This window comes from Octodon degus, unplaced genomic scaffold, assembly GCF_000260255.1.
Source record: "Octodon degus isolate 3935 unplaced genomic scaffold, OctDeg1.0 scaffold00058, whole genome shotgun sequence".
In the NCBI taxonomy this organism is placed as follows: Eukaryota; Metazoa; Chordata; class Mammalia; order Rodentia; family Octodontidae; genus Octodon; species Octodon degus.
Genome location: NW_004524634.1, coordinates 4,922,258 through 4,928,518, shown reverse-complemented (window position 1 = coordinate 4,928,518; position 6,261 = coordinate 4,922,258). Strand labels below are relative to the sequence as shown.

At 47.9% G+C, this 6,261-nt stretch overlaps 1 long non-coding RNA gene across 1 annotated transcript; it reads left to right on the top strand.

The window, feature by feature from the left end:
- The first annotated feature begins 422 nt into the window (after nucleotides 1–422).
- On the top strand, nucleotides 423–6,235 carry LOC111817461. Its single transcript, XR_002821656.1, has 3 exons — nucleotides 423–574; nucleotides 4,747–4,911; nucleotides 6,058–6,235. It is a non-coding gene; the product is annotated as an uncharacterized LOC111817461 (long non-coding RNA).
- The last annotated feature ends 26 nt before the right edge of the window (nucleotides 6,236–6,261 follow it).

The following is a 6,261-nucleotide window of genomic DNA, read 5'->3' as shown; positions in this document are numbered from 1 at the left end:
CCTCATGTTGTCACTAAGTACAGGAAGAAAAGAGGCAGTTCCCAGGAGGCCTAAGGCACGTTAAGAACAAAGGCGCGGGGCCGGGGAGATAGAATAAGCGCTTGCCCGGCAAGTGCAACAGCGTGAGTTCAATCCCCGGGTCCGCAAAAGAAAAAAAAAGAACAAAGGCGGAACTCACAACCTGGCAGGTCTGCTTCCGCCGGGATCTTATCTGAGACCCTTAGGGCCCCTCCCCACAGAACTTAGCCGCAGGGGGAAGAGTCAGGAGGACGGACCAATTGGGCCAAGACTTCCAAGACCCCGGAATGTGTTGTGCAGAGCAAGGAAACTGGTTAGGAGAGGGCGGAGATTGGGTGCCACACCCAAAAACTGAGGGATTTGTTTCCGAGGGGGAGATTTTCTGCGACGGACCGGGACAGAGGGTGGGTTCTGTCCCGGAGGTTCCAGCGCGCTGGGAGGGGAATTACAACCGCGTGCAGCTTGGGTAGTTTCATGTCACGTGGTTCCTCCGCAGACAGACCTCTCTTAGCTACCCAGGCCAGCCCCTGGGAGCCCAGCATGAAACTGTGATAAGGTGAGCCTCTCCCCGCTGGAAGGAAAGCTTAGTGAGGAGGCAGAGAGCGCATAAGCTGCCCAGCCAGGGCCGTGGCTCTCCTCCGAGTTCCCCACTGCGGGGGGGCTGAGCAGGCGAATCTCTTGGGCCCAGGAGTTCGAGGCCAGAGTGGGAAGAACAGCGAGACCTGCCTTTTAAAACCATCGCGGATGGGCGAAAGATGGAAGCTGTGCTCAGTACTCAGAAGGAGCTCATATAATAGAGACTTGGGCTCCAGGCTGCTGGTGCTGTAACAAATAGACCCAGAGGGAGGGAGAGAGGGGAGAAGTAAGGAAGGAGTGGAGGGTAAGAGGTGAGGAAAGACAAGGAACAAGCTGTTCAGGAGCTTGCTAACTTAAACCTGAGAAATGGCCATTGCAGCAGTATCAGAAGTGAGGATGGCCCAGATCATAAAATGTGGAACAGGTGATGTAAAGTTAGGGTTATGGACAGGTCGCCAGAAAGGCAACATCTGATTTTGCCAACATCTTTCACCCTGTGAAAGGAGCTCATTCCCCACCAGAGCACACTGTAGACACTGCAAGTGGTGTCCAGTGGGTTTCACTGTCCACACTGTAGCTGAGGGACTGAATGAAGAAGAGCAAAAGGAATGGGAGTTGGGAGTGGGGTTTGGCTTGAATGTGAGGATCCATCCAGGATTTGTGTGTCTTCGCCCAGGTCTTTGCCAGGTTTTCAGCAGGGATAATCATTTCTTTGAAGGACTGAGTTTCTGAGTCATAGGATGTGAAGCATGGCCTGTGGTGAGAGATCCCAGGGTGAGTGGTGGAGTCTCCAAGCTCCTAGGATGAGGTTACAGGATATTTGGGAAGACCTCAGAGAAAGCTGAGTGTCTGAGGAGAGATGCTGTGGTCTGAGAGAACAAGACAAGCAGTGAGAGGCTTCTACCAAGGTTAGGAAGCCTGTACACTTTGGAGATTCTACAAGTTAATTCCCCAGGATTCCCTGTGCTCTCACAGTGCAGCTCCATGATCCTGCAGTTTTATTAACCATCCAGACATCAGTCAATGAGGGGACACTCAGATCTTTGCATCTGAGCTGTTGCTGGGCCCAGTCAATTTTGTTGGATGAGGGGCCGGGGAGATGGCTCAGTGGAATAAGCACTTCCCTGGAAAGTGCAAGTGCCTGAGTTCAATCCCTGGTTCCACCAAAAAAAAAAATTTGGTGGATGAGACTTGCAGGTTGAGAGCTGAAATTGCCCTGGACCCTCAGGGCGCTGTGGCATCAGGTGAGGCATTGGTACAGGTTCCGGAGGGGGAACCTAAGTCTAAGTAAAGGCCTGGAGTTCCCAAACTTCTGGGTCCATTTGTGTCCTTAAGAGCATAAATGTATACAGTTTGGGGTCAGGAAGTGTTTGCTAAAACTGCTCATTTGGAATACAGGATTTCTACAATGCAAGAATATTGGGATGGAGTAATTAGCTTAGCCATTGAGGGTCTGGCTGCCACAGGTTCGTTTCCAATATACCAAGTTGCTCTGAGAGCACGTAATTGGCAGTGAGGGTTAAAGGGCAGGTACTGTACACCAGAGCTTCCTATAACTTATTCTGTTTATCCTCTCACAACCATAGGAGACAGGTGTTATTTTCCTTGCTCTTCAGATGAAGGCACAGGTTCAGAGAAGTTAAGTGAATTGCCCAAGTTCACTCACATAGAAAGGGGAGAAAACAGTTTCAGGAATCTCTGTAATGATTTCCACAGAAACCAGAGTTTCAGTGAGGTGCGTTAACTCCCTCCACCAGGGTAACAGCATCCCAAGTCTCCCAGTAGTGCTCCTTCAGTATTCAGATACTGATCTATTTGGATTCAGAGAGATCTCTTCCTCTTTGGGCTTCAGTGTTCTGGGACTCCCAGGGTGATGACCAGGGTGACTCTGAGGGTGATGACCATGGCTGTGATATCTGATGCCTTTTGGGCACACTGAGCTGGCCACAAAGAGTGGGCATGGTGACACACACCTGTAATCCCAGCACTGGGAAGACTGAAAATAGGAGGATCACTGCGAATCTGAGCTGTGTAGTGAGACCCTGTACTAAATACATTAAAATAAAAAAGAAAGAAAAGATCATAACAGAGACACAGTCCTATATGCTGAGTGAAGAAACCAATTCTGACTCAAAAACCCATTGTCTTATAGAAAGGACCTCAGAGATACTGACACTGTGGTGAAGCCCAGGATAGATGAAAAGCCTGACTTGAGCTAGAGGTATAGGGGTCCTGAGTGTCCATAAGCCTCTTGCTCTTCAGCATGACTTGGGTATCCAAGTGGTTAATATTACTCAAATTCATTAGAAGTGTTACAAAACCTGTATCCAACCCAATAGAAAACTCTCCACACCAAGGAGTAGGAAGACAACTATTGTACCAGTGGGCTGCTGGGAATTTAGTTTTTAATTACCACTTTCTCTCAAAACAAGCAGATTAATATATCATTTCCTAGCAGGAAGTACAAAGGCTGGTAGTAGTTTATTCTATAATTGGTTACATATGTTTAGTCATATATTGCTAGACAGATGTATTTTAAGTGGGTTTCAGTTGGTGGGGGGTCATTTATCATATGGCAGTGTTAACAGGGAGCGTCTGGGCCAAGCAAGGGAGTTTAATCAATGAAGCATGTCCATGACTGGGCTATTCTGTCCTGGGGAGGAATACCTTGAAACAGGCTTGCAAACAAGATCTGTCTACAGGCCTTGCTGCAGCTGGATGTGGTCAGACAGAGCTGAGCCAAACTATCTCTGTTGGAGCTGTAGCCAGTGTAGTTTGTCAAGGCTGAGTCAATGGTGCCAACTGTGAAGCTGAGAGTTTTAATTATTCTATTGCAGGAGTATTCTACCCTAGAGCCCTCTACTCTCCTTTATATTTTAGTTCAACTAATTGAATATTCAAGGTTCGATAGATGGTAATAAAATGACCCAAGAGCAATGTTACTAGTATACTCACCACCCAGAGTGGATACTAACATCACCCTTGAGCTGTGATCACATGCCAAAGAGCCTAAAAGCTCAGCAGCCTCCACCACAGGCTCTGAGTGCCAGCTGCCAGATTCCAGCATCTGCTTCTGGCTAAGATTGCTGGATGCAGTATACAGGTAGCCCTCACCTTTCCATTTCTGGCCTCCTCCCTGTGTCCTCCAAGAAGCTCTTGTCATGGTCTTGGATCCCATTGTCCTGCTCCTCCACCCTCAGTCATTCTGCCTCCTGCCTTTTCTGCTTCCAAGTACACCTTGAGATTCGGGTCTCACTCTCAGTTACCTTCCTTTCATTCAGTGCATTGCCTTGACTCTTGGCCTCTGCTGACCAGTTGCTCTGTTGGGAACACCGACCTACATTCTTCCATCATGCCTTGCACACCGTCAGTGCAGGTAACTAGAGAAAGAATGCCGAGGAGAAAATTAGAAATAAGTGGTTTTTTTTTCCCCTAGGGTGGGCTGAGATTTGAGAATTTTTGTAGGCTCAATTTAGTTTGTATTAGACTTTCTTGTCCAGCTGCTCTTATACACAAGCAGCATGATGCCATCTGCAGGTCCCTGTCCAGCTCAGATGCTGTACTCACCTCGGCAGAATCTGCAGACATTCCTGCCTCTCTGATACATTCTCCACATACAGACCAAGTGATGACACAACCAAAGGGTAACGGCCTATGTGTGGGATTGCCCATGGCACTAACTAATAGGCTTGTATCCTGAAGGGAATGAAAAGGGAAAATAGAAGCAAGTGTCATCTTTAGCTTCTTTGGAAGGGCCCCAGTCTTCTTCCTTACCTTTGGACGTCCATTGCCCTGCCTCCAGACAGACTTCAGCCTTGCAATGTAGACTGTCAGCATCCTGATACAGACTCAAAGGAGAGTCTGCAGAAAGCTCCAGGCCTGCACCCTTTAACTGTCTCCTCCACTCTTCAGCACACAGGTGGCTTTTTTGCAGGCAGCCATTGTGAGCCTATCATGTAAGTCCTTTAAGTATCACATGCACGCACACACACACGTGCGCATGCGGTACACAATAATACTAAATTTGTTCTTCCAGTGAACCCTAAGTGATCAGCTTATGTGGGCAGATATAAAATCATTTGTGGAAGGCAGACATCCCTTCCATGGAGGATTCCACAGAGAGTGATTTACCCTTGTGTTTACCTTTGTCAGTTTTAGGCACATGCTCAGCTGAACTGTGTAAAAACATGACCCTGGTTCTGAGCCACAAACATGGCCCCAAACACCTGCCCAATATGCTGGTGCCTGCAAAGGACACCTACAAGACCATTGGTGATCCACACAGCTGCTGAGGAAGTGAATGGAAGGAAGGGATAGGTGAGTGATGCACCCTCCAGCATTATCCATTGTCTTTGGAACAGGTAAAGCTGTGGCAGGGAGAGGCACAGACTTGACAGACATTGTATTTGAGGAAGGAACCTGGACTCTGCCTTTTGCTGAACAAGCCCAAGGTGATAGGCACAGTCACAAGGCTCCTATCAGAAGTGGGTAGGGGACCAGAGTGGACCTCAGATGGGGCCCAGTGTGCTGAGGAGAGGGACTGTGTCCTAAAGAAAACAGGAGGAAGGTCACATCCTCCCAGGAGAGTGAGGACCTGTGGCCCCATCCCAACCCTACTTTACCCTCCAGGTTACTTCTGCAAAGATCACAAAGGTAAGTGGACTTGAACGCCCTTCTTAGGCACAACCCAGCTCATTGACCTTTGGTTCATCATTATCCTGTGTTCACCAGAGCCCCACCAATGAGGTGCACCCAGTTCTCCTTTTAAGAGCAAATTTTAAACAGTGTCTTCTGAATGCCAGTTGGAGGTAGAGGGCTTGGGCCACTGTCTACACTGTCAGCTTGGTTGTAGAGCAGGTAAGTGGACAGGGCTGCAAGGTTGGGGCTCTCAATATGGACTGAAAATGACAACATTTTAGAGGATCTTAGCCAACCATTTTGGAATTTGGTCTTTTTGCCTCCTAGGCAGCCCGCACCTTCACAGTCAGGAGCATGATTTGTTACTTTTTGCTTGGGGGACACAGGATTTCTGCAGTCACTGGAACTTGGGATGGAAACAAAGGCTTGAAAATACAAGGTCTGGTTGGTACAGGTGCCATCCTAGTACACAAAAAGCTCAGAGAAATGGTGATAGAGTAATGAGCGTGGAGAGAGAAGGCACTACAGGTGCCAGTGTTTCATATATCTTATTCAATTTTTCAAACAATAATATACAGTTCTGTTTTTCAGAATCAGGTACATAGGTTCAGAGATGTTAAGTTATATGCTTATCTTCACAGCTCAAAAGCGAACAAACTGGTGTTCTAATCACATGTTATTGATGTTCATCTTCTCAGAGCAGGGGATTTTTGCGTCCTCACCAGTGATGATAGAAAAACATAACCTCAGACATTGTCTCCCTTGTCTTGGGGAGATGTAGTCCATGGCAGGGTGATACACGTGACTTTTTCCTCTCTATTGCAGGGCTGTTCAGAAGGTGTGCTATCTGGTCTAGCTGTCACTTGTGGACATTGATATTTTAGACCCATGAGTGTCCCTATGGCTCCTTATTACATCCGCAAATACCAGGAGAGTGACCGAAAACCAGTCGTGGATTTGTTCTTCAAGGGCATGGTGGAGCACATCCCTACCACATTCCGCCACACCTTGATGCTGCCCCGAACCCTC